Here is a 16881-nt window from a genome sequence, read left to right as displayed (position 1 = left end):
TAAAAATAATAATAAATTAAATTAAATATAAATAATATATGATAGCTTATGACAAAAAGAAAGCAGATTTATAAGACTGGAGAAAACAAAGACAAGGAATTAATTTTCGACCCCATTTCATAAGCACAATTATGAATTCTTAGCCTCTCTTGAGAGAAATCTTCTGTTGGCATATATTCAAAGTAAATGTAAGTTTGCAGAAACATATTTATTCATTAACAGATGATCACCATTCCAAAGCACAAAGGTATGGAAATAATACAGAACAATTTGTCCTAAATGTTCTGCTAACAGATGGCTAGAGCAAAGGCCCTTGCTAAAGTTCGGCTGGGAACCATATTTCATTCACATCAGGTGACAGAAATGGGTTCTAATGAGTTCTGAATAAGTCTTTAGTACTTCCACAGCAAAATACTAAGAGGTAGATAAAAGAGGGCCCCACACTGAAGCAGAGAACTTAGCTGGAATAAAGACTTTACAACTTCATTCCGGAATATAAGCAATCTCCTGTCATGGCCCCTCACCTTCAGTGTATTCTCTTTCTCAAGCCTCCTACCAATCATCGCCCTCCTCAGGGATTCAAAGAAAACACATGAAATTAGAAGGTATTTAAAAGGTAACCTGTAGGACGTGCTTTAAAATAATTCAAAGGTGGGTAAATGGGTGGGAGTACAGAGGAAACAAGATTGGCCATGACTGATGAAGCTGGTGAATAATACAGGAAAGTGTCATCATGCTACTTTCTCAACTTTTTTCTTATGCAAGAATTCAACATATAGGACAGTTCTTTAAAATGGCAAGTAACTGGGGTGCCGAGGTGGCTCAGTGGGTTAAGCCTCTGCCTGCTCTGGTCATGATCTCAGGGTCCTGGGATTGAGCCTTGCGTCGGGCTATCTGTTCAGCAGGGAGCCTGCTTCCCCCTCCCTCTGCCTGCTGCTCTGCCTACTTGTGATCTCTCTCTCTCTCTTTGTCCAATAAATAAATAAAATCTTTTAAATAAACGAACAAACAAGCAAATAAATAAAAGGGCAAGTAACATTTTAGGGACACCTGAGTGGCTCAGTCAGTTAAGTGGTGGCCTTAGGCTCAGGTCATGATCCCAGAGTCCTGGGATCGAGTTCCACATCAAGCTCCCTGATCAGTTGGGAGCCTGCTTCTCCCTCTCCCTCTGCTACTACTCCCTCTGCTTGTGCTCTTGCGCTCTCTTTGTCAAATAAATAAATAAAAATCTTTTTAAAAAAGTCATGTAACTTTTTAATAGTCATTACTCACCATTTTGTAAGTCTAGATAGTGAGTAAAGGACTGAGAAGAATCACAGTAACAATTACAAGTTAACACTTACAAAGCACTATACATGCACAAAGCACTTTTTTTTTTTTTTTTAGAGATTTTGTTTATTTCTTTGAGAGAGAGAGAGAGTGTGAGCACAGGGATGCGGATGGGGTGGGGAGCAGATGGAGATGGAGAGAATCTTAACAGGCTTCACACCCACACAGAGTCCAAAGCAGGGCTCGATCTCACAACCCTGAGATAATGACCTGATCTAAAATCAAGAGTTGGACACTTAAGCAACTGAGTCACCCAGGCACCCCCATGCAAGACACTTTTCTAAGAAATTAAAAAATACACATGCGCACACATACACACACACACTCATTCATTTAAACCTTAAAACACTCTCTTAGTCTATCCAGCTGCTAACCTCCAGTGAGGTTAAGCAATAAATATAGAGTTGGTAGTTTATTAACAACAGAAATGTATTTGTTACAGTTCTGGAGGCAGAAGTCTGAGCTCAAGGTGCCTGCATTGGTCACGTTGTCATCATGGCCCTCTTTCTGGTACAAAACTGATGCCTTATATGGTGGAAGGGACTAGGGAGTTCTCACCCCCCTTTTAAAATTTTATTTATTTATTGGACAGACAGTGAGTGAGAGAGGGAGCATAAGCACCAGGGGGGTGGGAGAGGGAGAAGCAGGCTCCCCACTGAGCAACAAGCCCGATGTGGGGTGGGATCATGACCTGAGCCAAATGCAGACCCTTACCTGACTGAGACACCCAGGGGCCCCTGGAGCCTGTTTTATAAGGCGCTAACTCCATCCATGAGGACTCCACCTTCAGGGTTTAAGCACCTTCCAAAGGTTCCACTTAATACCATCACACCAGGAATTAGGATTTCAAGAAACATTCAGACCATAGCAAATACTATTTAATTCCACATTTTACAGATGTAGGAACTAAGGAACAGTGAGGTTAAGCAACTTTTGCAAGGTCATATAGTAGAGCCAGGTTCCAGTGTAGGTAGACCGATACAGAGTATGTGCTTTCAATCACTATTACACACATTAAAAAGAGAAGAATAGAGAGACACAATATCAAGTCATTCAAATGCGTAGCAGTTTTGCCAAGAAAAGTATATATATGAAGTCCTTGCCTTCCCCTTTTCAAGTAGCAAGTCTAACTCCAGTTAGAGTTAGAACAGTGGTTCCCAGTCTTGGCTACACATAATCACCTGGAGGCCAAGCTGCACCCCAGACTAATTAAATAAAAAACTATGGGGGTTAGTGCCAGTTGATTTTAAACATTCCCAGATGACTCCAATGAGCAGCCAATGTTGAAAACCACTGTTTTAGGTGAAAGTTGTTTTGTTTTGTTTTTTTAATGTATAGCCAGGTACTAACGGATGATATTCTATCCCTGTTATAATTCTGGTACCTAATGGAGGAAAAACATACCATTTAACAATGCAGGACAAGAACTTAGGCTTCAACAGATTAAGCATTGAATTACATGTCACCCAGCAATTACATTTCTATGTACATTAGAGACAAATGAAAACACATGTCCACATAAAAACCTGTACACAAATGTTTAAAGCAGCATTATTGCTAACAACCAAAAAGCAGAAAACACCCAAACGCCCAAATGCCCAAATGTCCATACAATGGATTATCATTCAGCCATAAAAGGGAATGTTACATGCTACAACATGTATGAGACTAGAAAGCATTAATCTAATTAAACTGGATACAAAAGACCTCATACTGTATGTCATTTATTGGAAATGTCCAGAATAGGTAAACCCTATTTAAAAGTAGATTAGTTATTGCCAGAGGATGGGGGAAAGACAGAACAGGACTGCTGACCAACAGATATAGGGTTTGTTTTGGAGGTGATGGAAATGTTCTGGAATCAGTAGTCATGGTTGCAGAGCATTATGAATATACCAAGAGCCACTAAGTTGTATACTGTAATGGCAAACTTTACATTATGTGAATTATGTCTCAATTTCTAAAAATGGAAAAAATGACTTAAGGATGGAGAAAGAATATTTGAAAAGAGAGAACAGTTAAGGAAAAGAAAACAGTATGAGTAAGAATGAAAAGGAAGGTAAAAGGAAAACATTAATTTTGTAGGTTTTCTCATGCCCAACAATTTTCTGCAACAAAATCCCATTTAGTTAAAATAAATGATAGTAGCTATAGAGTACGCACCACTGAAATGTCCCTTCTTCTTGAAAAAGAAAAATGGAGGGCGCCTGGGTGGCTCAGTGGGTTAAAGCCTCTGCCTTCGGCTCAGGTCATGATCCCAGGGTCCTGGGATCGAGCCCTGCATCGGGCTCTCTGCTCAGCAGGGAGACTGCTTCCTCCTCTCTCTCTCTGCCTGTCTCTCTGCCTACTTGTGATCTCTCTCTCTCTGTGAAATAAATAAAATCTTTAAAAAAAAAAGAAGAAAAAGAACAATGGTGGTTGGAAAACAGGACAGAACAACCATATTAATACACCTGATGTGTGATCCAAAGGGGCACATGCACCCGAATGTTCATAGCAGCAATGTCCACAATAGCCAAACTATGGAAAGAGCCTAGATGACCATCAACAGATGAATGGATAAAGAAGATGTGGTATGTACACACACACACACACACACACACACACACACACACGCACATACGCACAATGGAATACTATGCAGCCATTAAAAACACATCATCTTGGGACACCAGGGTGGCTCAGTGGGTTAAAGCCTCTGCCTTCAGCTCAGGTCATGATCCCAGGGTCCTAGGATCGAGCCCCACGTTGGGCTCTTTGCTCCACAGGGAACCTGCTTTCTCCCCTCTCTCTGCCTGCCTCTCTGCCTACTTGTGATTTTTCTCTCTGTGACAAATAAATAAAATATTAAAAACAAAAAACAAAAAACAAAACAAAACAAAAAAACACATCATCTTGCCATTTGCAATGATGTAGATTGAAATAGATGCTATTTTGTTAAGCAAAATAAGCCAATCAGCGAAAGACAATTATCATATGATCTACTGATATGAGGAATTTGAGAAACTAGACAGAAGATCATAGGGGAAGGGAGGGAAAAAATGAAACAGTATGAAACTAGAGAGGGAAACAAACTGTAAGAGACTCTTAATCTTAGGAAACAAACTGAGGGTTGCTGGAGGGGAGGTGGGTGGGAGGACGGGGTGGCTGGGTGATGGACATTGGGGAGGGTATGTGCTATGGCGAGTGCTGTGAATTGTGTAAGACTGATGAATCATAGACCTGTACTCCTGAAACAAATAATACATTGTATGTTAGTAAAAGAAAGAAAGAAAAAAAGGAAAGAAAAAAAATACATGTGATGTACTTTTTTATTAAGATTCAAGTACAGGGGTGCCTGGGTGGCTCAGTGGGTTAAGGCCTCTGCCTTCAACTTGGGTTGTGATCCTAGGGTCCTGGGATCGAGCCCCTCGTTGGGCCCTGTACTCACTGGGGAGCCTGTTTCCTCCTCTCTGTCTGCCTCTCTGCCTACTTGTGATCTCTGTCAAATAAATAAATAAAATCTTAAAAAAAAAAAAAAGATTCAAGCATAGTCTGTGTTTGGAATTCTGAAAACATGCCATTCCATATCTTTAAAAATGAAAGAGTCCAATTTTCTTTCTTGCAATGAGAGAAAAAAAATGTTTTTAACTGGCACTTCTGGCTATTATTAATAACTAATGCAAGAGAAACTGAAACCTAAATAAGGGAACATCAAGGTCAGATACACTAACATGTATCTGAAAATGCTGAGCTGTTTTTGGAGACTTAAAATGATCATTATACAGGTTATACACTACTATTTTCTATCAATAAATCTTAATGCCACATTAAAAAATATGTACGGTTTAAAAACTAAATTCCAAAAATGTAAATGTCTACCCAGCTTAAATGAGATGGACTGAAAATATTTTTTAAAAATTTACAGATGATTTTTGTCTTATACAATAATGTATTTTCTAAATTTTCTTTAAAAGGACTTTTTTTTTTTTTAAAAGATTTTAATTCCAGTTAGCTAACATACAGTGTTATAGTAGTTTCAGGTGTACAACACAGTGATTCAATACCTCACCACGTGCTCATCACAGCAAATGCACTCCTTAATCCCCATTACCTATTTAACCCAACTCCTCACCCCACTCCCGAAATGTTATAAACATATATTGGTTGGGACGCCTGGGTGGCGCTGTCAGTTGAGCATCCAGCTCTTGGTTTCAGCTCAGGTCACGATCTCATTGGGGGTGTGATCCAGCCCTGCCTGCAGCTCCAGGCTCCTTGGGAGATCTGCTTGAAAATGCTCTCCCTCTGCCCCTCCTGTCACTCACATGCTGGCTCTCTCTCACAAATAAATCAATTTTGTGGGGAAGAAAAGAATTCAAAGATCAGGACTTTCAAATTTTTAAAGAAATAAATCTTATAAAAAAGAAAACCTGGGTGCCTGGGTGGTTCAGTGGGTTAAAGCCTCTGCCTTTGGCTCAGGTCATGATCCCAGGGTCCTGGGATCGAGCCCCGCATCGGGCTCTCTGCTTGGCAGGGAGCCTGCTTCTCCTCCTCCCCTCTCTCTGCCTGCCTCTCTGCCTACTTGTGATCTCTGTCAAATAAATTTTAAAAAATCTTTAAAAAAAAAAAAAGAAAAGAAAAGAAAACCCAATCACTGGTTTTATAGATAGGTTTCAGAATACTCTCTAACTTCATTAACAGCAAATCTATGCAATAACTATAAGCCTTTGATAATGAAAAACTCTAAAAGATATAAAATGTTGCAAGCTCCAAATGACACAAGAAATAGTGCATCCAGGACACCTGTGGTTATTTCAATTCCCATTCCTATAAAATTAAAGCTTTCTTAACCACTGTTTAGGAAAGTAAAATGCTGATTTTTAAAAAACCAAAACTCTGGAGCCCCTTGGTGGCTCAGTGGGTTAAGCAACTGTCTTTCACCCACTGACTCCTGGCTCAGCAGGGTGCCTGCTTCTCCCTCTCCCTCTGCCTCTGCCTGCTACACCCCTTGCCTGTGCTCTCCTGCTCTCTGTCAAACAAATAAAAAAAACTTTAAAAACAAAACAAAAAAATCCCCAAACTCTCAAGAGATGATGTAATATAGACAAGAAAATTTTAAGTTATTTCTTACTCTAGCTTTTTTCTTTTTCTTTTCTTTATTCATTTATTTTTAAAGATTTTATTTATTCATTTGACAGAGAGAGAGACACAGTGAGAGGGGGAACACAAGCAGGGGAAGTGGGAGAGGGAGGAGCAGGAAGCTCGATCCCGGGATCCTGGGATCATGACCTGAGCTGAAGGCAGATACTTAAGGACTGAGGCACCCAGGTGCCCCAACTCCAGCTTTCTTTCAGAAATCTAGAAGAAAATCACAGATACAGACAAAAATATATTGGTCTCAGGGGCACCTGGGTGGCTCAGAGGGTTAAGCCTCTGCCTTAAGTCCTGGGATCAAGCCCCACATTGGGCTCTCTGCTCAGCGGGGAGCCTGCTTCCCTCCCCTCTCTCTGCCTACTTGTGCTCTCTCTCTGTGTCAAATAAATAAATAAAATCTTAAAAAAAATATATATATATATACACACATATCGGTCTCAGTATTATTTATAATATTAAAAAATGAAGCAATCTAAATCCCCAATGACAGGGAATTTGACTGAATAATTATGGTACAACTACATGATGCAATGTTATTCAGTCATTCAAAATTATTTTGAGGTTTTATATTCTTTTTTATTTTAATATTTTATTTATTTATTTGACAGAGAGAGAGATCACAAGTAGGCAGAGGCAGGCAGAGAGAGAGGAGGAAGCAAGCTCCCCGCTGAGCAGAGAGCCTGATGCGGGGCTCGATCCCAGGACCCTAAGATCATGACCTGAGCCGAAGGCAGAGGCTTTAACCCACTGAACCACCCAGGCGCCCCAAGATTTTATATTCTTCCATATTTAATTTTATTTTATTTTTTCAAAGGTTTTGTTGTTGTTGTTGTTGTTGTTTTACTTATTTAACACAGAGATAGAGAATATAAGTAGGCAGAGCAGCAGGCAGAGGGAAAAGGAGAAGCACGCTCTCCACTGAGCAGGGAGCCCGATTTGGGGCTTGATCCCAGGACCCTGGGATCATGACCTGAGTCAAAGGCAGCTGCTTAACTGACTGTGCCACCCAGGCACCCCCATATTTAATTTTAATCGTATATATATGTGAATATATATAGTTTGAGATGTCAAATAGTTCTATAACAGTAATAAACAGCAATTCCCCTACCTTCTCTTGTGCCCTGAACCAATTCCTACTTCCAGGAGCCCAGAGGGAAAATTTTCAACAGTATTAGTTGTTCCAGTGTTTAACCTCAAATTCCTAAATCATACACTGATAGTGTTATTTCTTGATATTTTCTTTTTTTTTTTTTTTAAGATTTTATTTATTTGACAGACAAAGATCACAAGTAGGCAGAGAGGCAGGCAGAGAGAGAGAAGGGGAAGCAGGCTCCCCTGGCAGGATCATGACCACAGCCAAAGGCAGAGGCTTTAACCCCTGTGCCACCTAGGAGCCCCTTGATATTTTCTAATTTTGGATATCATTCATGACCTACCTACAATGAAGACATTTAGGTCTTAAACCTCTCCATCTTCTATTTTTCTTATTTATCCTTGTATTATAGACTGGCTGGCTAATTAAATTCTTGGCTGGAAATCAGAAGTCCTGAAGCAGTGAAGAAATCTGTTTAACTGTGGCTATCCCAGTCAAATACAGATGACCATAAAATCCTTCCTTCCAAGAATACTTTTATTAATCCCAGGGAACCAAGGTTCCATGGAGCATGACTTGGAAACTACTAGCCTACAGTAATCTCTGCCTGATTAATCAGTTATCTGGGAGCAGAGTTTCTGCTCAATTCTTCTCTCAGAGAACAGTCTCTGAAAATAAACCTCAGAGATCATCTAGTCCAAGGGACTAGATGCTAAGGGAATAAAAAGCAGTACTTCTGGCTCTCAGGCTCTTTGCATAATACATCATCTCTTCTGAGGGAGGAGGGTAGTCCTTCCTGGAACAGACCTGATGGTAACGGAGGAGAAGGCAGTTGTTTGCAGAGGCCTGGGACCTCAGAAGGTCCCAGACCAAAACCCAACTGAAGAGGAAAACTAGAAGGTTGTCAGAAGAGAATGTGGTAACATCTAGCTATGGTGACTGCCCCCAAAGAGTTGAGAGTTCCCTTATGCTGATGGATGGTGAGTCAGCAGTCTGGCTAGCCTGAAAGCTTAGCAGAAAGAGATCCTAGTCCCAGAATACACCCCTCTTAATTCATTCCACAAACATTTTTCAAATATCTGCTATCAGGTAAGGGAACATACTGTGATGTCAAGAAAATCACCCTCCTTTCTTTTTAAATGCGTATTTTATGATACGCTGTAGTCAGAATATGGAAAATAAAGCACTCTTCTCCACTGCCTCTAAATATATAGTTTCCAGCTTTTTTAGTTTTCTAGTTGTTTTGTGTATACAAATCCTGCCTGTCTACAAGACTAAAGTCTTCTTAGCTTAAGACTAAGACTACCCCAACTAATGTCAAGGCTGAATTGGGCTGAAAATGATTGCAGTTACTATTAATTCCCCTGTGACTAAACTTGCTACTTCTAGATTAGGTGAGATAATTTAATAAATTGTGCTGAATGAACATAATGTAGTTTTTATGAGTATGTAGTATATAGTACGTAATATAATGTCTGTCTGAGCTCAGACAGACCCCGAGTTCATCCTAGATCTGATACCCAGGCAATTTACTTAGCTTATTCAAGTCTCAGTTTCCTTGTTCATTAGGATAACAGTTCTAGGGGCGTCTGGGTGGTTCAGTGGGTTAAAGCCTCTGCCTTCAGCTCAGGTCATGATCCTGGGGTCCTGGGATCGAGCCCCACATTGTGCTCTCTGCTCAGCAGGGAGCCTGCTTCCTCCTCTCTCTGCCTGCCTCTCTGCCTACTTGTGATCTCTGTCTGTCAAATAAATAAAATCTTAAAAAAAAAATAAAAAGGGTAACAGTTCTACTTCCCAATGCTGTTTCAGAAATGAATTAATGTATGTGAAGTGTTTAGCACAGTGCTCATGTTACTTATGTTCTCTATCTGTGGTATTCGAGAGGCTAATCAAGAAGTTACTAGGTGAACTTAGAATCAGAGCCAAAATACTCTGGATGGTTGGGATGGATATTTTATTCAAGCAGGGTGAGCCTTGCCAGGCATCCCCACCTCACACTTGTATATCATGTCATGCTGTATCTACGTACCTCTTTCTTAAAGACTCTAAATAGATGATATAAAGATGAATAATGGAGAATAAACAGAAAGAATAGAAGAAAGGATTACAGAGAACAAAGTAGAAATTCAGACATGGACCATCACTTATGGGGTAAAAGAACCTAGTTTTTCTTTAGGAATGTATGTTTTGCTCTTAGGTCCCATTTTTAAAAAAGATTTACTGGAGCACCTGGGTGGCTGAGTGGGTTAAAGCCTCTGCCTTCAGCTCAGGTCATGATCTCAGGGTCCTGGGATTGAGCCCTGCATGAGGCTCTCTGCTCAGCAGGGAGCCTGCTTCCTCCTCTCTCTCTGCCTGCCCCTCCACCTACTTGTGATCTCTGTCTGTCAAATAAATAAATAAAATATTAAAAAAATTTTTTAAAATATTTACTTATTTATTTGACAGAGAGAGAACATAAGCAGAGGGAGTATGAGTGAGAGAAGCAGACTTCCCGCTGAGCAGGGAGCCTGTCGTGGGGGTTTGATCCCAGGACCCCAGGATCATGACCTGAACAGAAGGCAAATGCTTAACCATCTGAGCCACCCAGGCGCCCCATGTGTGAATATTTTTAATGGTTTTTATTAAAAATGGGATCTAAGGATGCCTGTGTGGCTCAGTTCTGCCTGAGAAGGAAGGAAGGAAGGATGTTCACACACTAAATCCAGGTGCACAGTGTTCTAAAATACTCAAAATACTCCGGGTCACGCCAAAAAGAGCCCCTGCTCTGGTTAGGAAATTTAATTCTTTCTAAAGGCATTCAGATGAGACCTTTATTCATATTAAGGTTAGTTTCCTTCTTTTACTTCCTCTCGTTTCCTTTCTACTTTCTTCTACAGGAACAATTTTAGCCATTCTTATAAAGCTCAAAACTCTGCAAATATAAGAAGTATACCACTGAAACCAAGATTAAACATCTTGGTTTCAAAGAGCACTGAAGCACATGATTCAAGACAGAAAGCATACTGCTGAGAAAATAACACTAAAAATCAGGAACCAAAAAGATCAAGATTACACTTCAGCTTTACAGAAGTACTGTTTATGACTTAATTGCTGAAGTCCAACATCTAGGTTTCAAGTCCTGCTCCACCCTGGAACTTCCACAATTCTACTCTAACTGACCAGAATATAATCCTAGGAAGGTACATCTATATATGATTATAATCAATTGTATCGACACTGTGTAAAAGGCAGGCTATGGAAAACAGAAAAGGGATGCTCTGTAAGAGTTAAGAAAGAGGCTCAAGAATGCAGCATCCATTCTCCAAGTAGGACAGACATACAATCTGGCAGACTTAACTATGGTATCTGCAGAGGAAGACACCAAGTTTGAGGTAGGGACAATTAGCAAGGCTTCACCTTGCCTGTATGAAGTATTTACCCAAGTCATCCAAGTATTTTGGCTCTGACTCCAAGTTCACCTAGAAGCTTTCTGGTTAGCTTCTCAAATACTCTGATTCAAGGAATCAGATGCCAGAGATAGAGACCATTAAGCACTCACGTCCCTGGAAAAGAGTATCTCCCACACTAGGTTAAAAGAGTGGCATTCTTGGGGCACCTGGGTGGCTCAGTAGGTTAAGCTTCTGACTTCACCAAAGATCATGATCTCTGGGTCCCGGGATCAGTCCTCAGCAAGGAGTCTGCTAGTCCCTCCACTCTGCCCCTCCCCCTGCTCACGCTCTTGGTCTCTTTCTCCAATAAATAAATAAATAAATAAAATCTTAAAAAAGAAGAAGAGTGACATTCTTATTTATACAAAGGGCAAAACAGCACAGTGGTTAAGTGCCCAATACCTGGAGGCATGTTTTTGAATCCTGACAATTGCTTAATTTATTTCTCTGTGCTTCAGTGTTTTTCATTAAATGAGAATATAATGGCTATCTTGAGCATTATAAGGATTGAGTTAATTCATGCTAAGCATTTAAACCTTGGCTGGTATGTAGTGCTCAGTAAAGCTATCATAATTTTTCATAATTATTAAACATCTCTTGTGATTTTGATTTGAGAATTGAAATCCAAGCATGATCAACCCTAAAAAAATTAGGATGTCAAACTATCAAAGAAGTGTCACAATGTTAGGCCTCAGTAGTCATGTCAGAATATACTATATGTGTATACAGGATGGGTAGGGTGGTTTTAAAAGGTAGAAAGAGTAAACAGGTTTTAAAGGGCTTTGTATATTTTAACCAAGAAGTTTGAACTTTATTTTAGAAGTCTCAAAAGGCCATCTAAAGGTAATTTCAATCGTCAAAGCATTGTTCAAATAAATTTAATTCCAAGTTATGGATCTCACAAAAATCAAGACAGATCGGGGGATTCCAGAAAAAAATACTTATCAGTGATTTAAATATTTTATTAGCAGTACAACCTAAACTGAAATCAAAACCAAAATGTCCGTGCATTTAAATGACTGCAAATGAAACACAACCTCCACCACCAATATTACAAAACGAACAGTACATGCTGTTTCCTGGCTCTACAATCCACTTCCTCCAGTTGCTGGAGGCACTGGATCCATCTGTTTCAAGTCTCCATCCACCACAACAAAGAAAAAGATCAGTTCCTTGTCATCTAGTCCTAGCTCAATCTACAAACCTAGAAACAAAATATAGCACTAGAATCAAAAAGTTCAGCACTCTTGAATGCAAGCAGCATCATGTATTATAAATGCTAGAATATGGGTAACACTGAGTACAAACACAACTAAAAAACAATCTTTCAGAATGTTTTAAGACATGGCACCTAAACTAAGAAGAAAATAAAAGGCAGCTGATTTCACAAAAATGTCAAAGAGCAAACATCCTCTTTTTCCCTTTTGCTACTCTAATCTACTTTCATCTCGTGAAACCAGATAAGTAAGTGCGCTAGAACTGTATCACAACAATGAATGCCAACATTGAGTTAACAGAATTTTGAAGTCCACTGGACCCATCACTTTATTTTAAAAATGAGTCTAGTTTCAAGGAAGTATTTTCCAGAGTGCAGAACGTGAACACAAGATTATTTCAGCTGTTATGTAAGCAACAGTTATGTACTGAAATTACACATTTATTATAATGTGTACTAGAAAAAGGTATACATAAAAACCATGATTTCACAAATTATCACTTTGGAAAAGAGTAGTGTTGAAAACATGTCTATTAAAAACATGAAATAAAATAACACAGGTGATCTTCCAAAAGGCAAAATTTATGATGGTGGTATGGTTCATGAGGAGTGAAATGTCCCATGAACAACAAGGCCTGTTTTTGTTTTGTTTTTTTGCTTCCTTCTTGGTTCAAGGTTGTGTTCTGAATGATTAGAAATGATGTGACCTTTAGTTAAGTGATCCTATTACTATGCTTAAGCTCATTTAGAGTAAAAGAAGCAAACACTAAGATGCATACAGAAATGTTACTATTTTACAGAAAAGAGTACCATACTCTGAAGAACATAATAGCACAATAAGACTTTGCTATCTTGGAACTGGAATAACAGGAATTTTCTAGTACATATTCACATACCACAAGCACTTAAAAAAAAAAAAAAAGCCAACCAAAACAAACAAACAAAAAACCCCAAAAGGCGAAGAATGTGATAAATATCTGAGCTGTAAGCTGTTACATGATCATTGTATTTATTTTCACATTTACTGTCAAAGGAGCATGGTAATGTGAGCAGAGATGTTTCTCCTAATATTTCCTAATATTTATATGAATGTGTTCTTTCTCATTACCTCTTGCCAAAGGAATGAATGACAACTGACCATTAGAATACCTTAAACATCAACTGCCTTAAACCAACTGTGGAAGAAACATTAATTTTTTAAAAATCTTACTATGAAATTGTTCAAATTTAGATCTCAATGTATTCTAGGTAATGATGTGCTATGAATTTCAAGTGTGGTTTTCCAAGCTAAGCAAGAACGCTAGAGAATCATTTCTATTTGGTCTTATCTGCCGTATTTTCTACTAGCACATCTGAATGCCAGTCTTAAGGGCATAGAGGCAGAGGGAGTAGTATTCCTCTCAGTTCTTGAAATATCTGCTACTGTGAAGCTACGTTATTTTCACATGACCGAGGGAACGCTGTCAGAAGCTGCCAGTATCCAAACTCCCCCTCGCCAATCGTCTCCCTACTTCCTAAAGATGACTAGCAAAAGGCAAAATAATACTCCCTTTTCGTCTCCTTTTCCCAACTCTGATGTCTTTCGGTTTCCTCTAACCTCATCTACCTTTCCTAACATTGTGGTGCCTAATGATGGAAAAAAAAGGATAAGATGAAACAGCACTTTATAGTACTTTACTCTCCACCGCCCCCCGCCCCCACGCCGTCTCCCGCAACCAACTGCAGCCCGGAATTGTAAAAGTCGGTGTTTCACGGATCCTTTGTGCGCCTACAGTAAAGCCACGGCATAAGGATGGACTTTCCTAGAGAGCATGTACTCTCCAATGACACGAACCTCAGACACCTTCAAACACCTAGTTCAGAGTTATCTGATCGCTGTGGTCACCATACAGTCAATTAATTCCGATCATAGCAACACGGTAGGGGTGGGGAAGGTTTTGAGGAGGGGTCCAACGAACCATGATCCCGCCACCCTTCCTCTTCTTGGTTGTGAGGAGGAGTTCAACGAACCACACCATCCCGCCACCCTTCCTCCGCCGGCCCCACTCTAGTTTCTCGGCGGCTAGCGTCCTTGCTCTGGGCCCGGCCTGCCCAGTCCGGGCCAGAGCACCGCCACTCCTCCCCTTAAGCCCGACCCCACCAAGTTTTAAACCGTCATGATAATACTCTTTCTTCTTGGGACCTGATCCCAATCTTCAACCAGGCTACCTCTCTCAACCCCACTCCTGAAGGCTCACCAAGCAGTTCCGGCCACTCCTCTCGCTCCCCAGCCGCTCCGACACCCCCCACACAGGACCTGGAGCTGAGTCCTCCCAGCGCCTGCGCACGCCGAACCCGCGCGCCTGCGCACTTCCCCCGCAGCACGAGCGCGGACACACCCCTGGAGCTGGAGCCAATCACGGTCTGAGGGGTTTAAATCTCCCTGCCACGCAGGCGGAGAGTCTGGGGACTACCCGTTAACCGGAAAATTCGAATGTCTCCCAAAGGTGGGAAGTATTTATGCAACAAACATTTGTCAAGGGCAAGCCGTTTGGTAGATGATCGATGAAGAAAAGAAGGAGAAAAGAATGCCTTCCCTGCCCTCCAGGGTCTTTCCGTCTGTCTGGATTGGAAAACGATATGTAAACAAATTATACAGTGCGTAGTGTTGGAAAGTCCGAGGCCGAGTTGGCGCACAATGAAAACAGCGCTTTATTCTTCGGGATGTCTGGAAGGGTTCCCAAAGGAAGTGACTTTTCAATCAGGAAGGCTAAGTAGGAGTTCTGCCAGAAGCCTGAATTGGAGAGAAATAATTTTCCAGCCTGTGGGAACGGCGTATGCCGTTAAGAACATAGCACCTTCGGTAGATTCCTTGTACTTCATCCTGGTTAGAGGCTTATAGCTCATTGTCTATCTCTGGGTGAAGTGGGGAATAAGCTTTAAATAGTCAGCAATGGGCCAAATCTTGGAAGGGTGGACTAGTGAGCCTGCGCTTTGTGCTATGAACACAGAGAGCTGTTGAAGGGCTTTAAACAGGTCCAGGACCTCTCCCAGGCACCTCTAAGAATACATCACAATTCTGGAAATTTAAATAAATAAATAAATAGTATTTCAAAGGAGAAGAGGGAATGGTTTTGGAAGAGAGAGAAGATATTTCAAATATAAGAGGAAGTATGTGCCTGTAAGTTCTATGTTTAGTAACAGGAAGTTGAGTTCTCTTCTTTTTTTTTTTTTTTTTTTTTTTTTTTTTAAAGATTTTATTTATTTATTTGAGAGAGAGACAGTGAGAGAGAACATGAGCGAGGAGAAGGTCAGAAAGAGAAGCAGACTCCCCGTGGAGCTGGGAGACTGATGCGGGACTCGATCCCGGGACTCCGGGATCATGACCTGAGCCGAAGGCAGTCGTCCAACCAACTGAGCCACCCAGGCGTCCCTTGAGTTCTCTTCTGATGACCTCAGTTTTCTCTGTGAAGTAGGAGATGAAGTCATCTGCTAATAGAAAAGGAGTTGGGAGTTTTAAGGAAGGTGGAAAAGTTTTGTAATTGTTACAGAAAGTGAAACAAGTTGACCCCAGACAAGTAGTAGGACTGTTAAGCAGTGTGAAGGTCCTGTATAAAATTGGTAAAAATGAACTCCTCAGCTTCTACCCTTCTGTGTGACTTTCTCAAGCAGCAATTACTTTGTGTGGGCAGAAGTTGTTGAGTTTATTTATGGATGGGTTACTGCCATGGTATAATGCCATAGTTCTCAATCAAGGACATTTTTGCCTTTGAGGAACATTTGGCAATGTCTGGAGTCATTCTCATTGTCAAGTTGATGGGGATTGGGGTGGGGGATGTAAAGGCATGTAGGTGTAACATAAAGGATGTAATGTAAAGGCATGTAATGGATGTAAATGTGGGGGATACTACAGACATCTAGCGTCTGAGGATGCTTAGCAACATCCTGCAATGCACAGGAGAGCATGAGAATTATCTCCAAAATTGAGGCATCTGGGTGTTTCAGTCCATTAAGCATCTAGCTCTTGATTTCGGCTCAGGTCTTGATCTCAGGGTTGTGAGATGGAGCCCCACAGTGGGCTCTGTACTGGGCGTGGAGCCTGCTTGAGATTCTCTCTCTCTCCCTCTGCCCTTCCCCACCTCTATAAAAAAAAAAAAAAAAGTATGTCCAAAGTATCAATAGTACCAAGGTTAAGAAACCCTGACCTAGAGATGCCTAGGTGGCTCAGTTGGTTGGGTATCCTACTCTTGGTTTCCACTCAGGTCATGATCTCAGGGTGGTGGTGTCAAGTACCAGACTGGGCTCTGCACTCATCTGGGAGTCTGCTTCTCTCCCTCTCCCTCTGCTGCTCCCCCTCCCCTGCTCTCTGTCTCTCAAATGAATAAATAAGTCTTAAAAGAAAAAAAAAAGAAACCCTGATCTAGGAGTACCTTGATGCTCACCAATGGTTGACCTTGGTCTTCTACAAGCTTTTCCTTGGACTATGGCCCTGAGCTTATAGGGCAAAGTGGTCCTTCCATTGCATCTTTGAAGGAGAGTGGAATGAGCAGTGTACCTCAGACCTTGAGTGTTTCAAGAAATTGTGATGTCACAAATACAGAATTGGAATAGTTCCTCAGTCCTTTAGATGAAAATCTGGACTTATATATATAGATGAAGGGAGGTACTTACTTTGATTTTAGGAATTGAAGATCTTGTTAAAC

The 16881-nt window shown here is 40.8% G+C and overlaps 1 protein-coding gene across 1 annotated transcript in view; it reads right to left on the bottom strand.

The window, feature by feature from the left end:
* Nucleotides 1–14534, bottom strand: part of SNAP23 (synaptosome associated protein 23) — a 39745-nt gene extending 25211 nt beyond the window's left edge. The window contains exon 1 of the mRNA XM_059372623.1: nucleotides 14437–14534. The gene's annotated coding sequence lies outside the window, so the exon portion shown is untranslated. The remainder of the gene's footprint in view (nucleotides 1–14436) is intronic.
* Between the last annotated feature and the right edge of the window lie 2347 nt (nucleotides 14535–16881).

Source organism: Mustela nigripes, chromosome 13 (assembly GCF_022355385.1).
Source record: "Mustela nigripes isolate SB6536 chromosome 13, MUSNIG.SB6536, whole genome shotgun sequence".
NCBI lineage: Eukaryota > Metazoa > Chordata > Mammalia > Carnivora > Mustelidae > Mustela > Mustela nigripes.
Note: the sequence above shows the minus strand (reverse complement) of the source record. Positions and strands in the feature narration are given on the sequence as shown.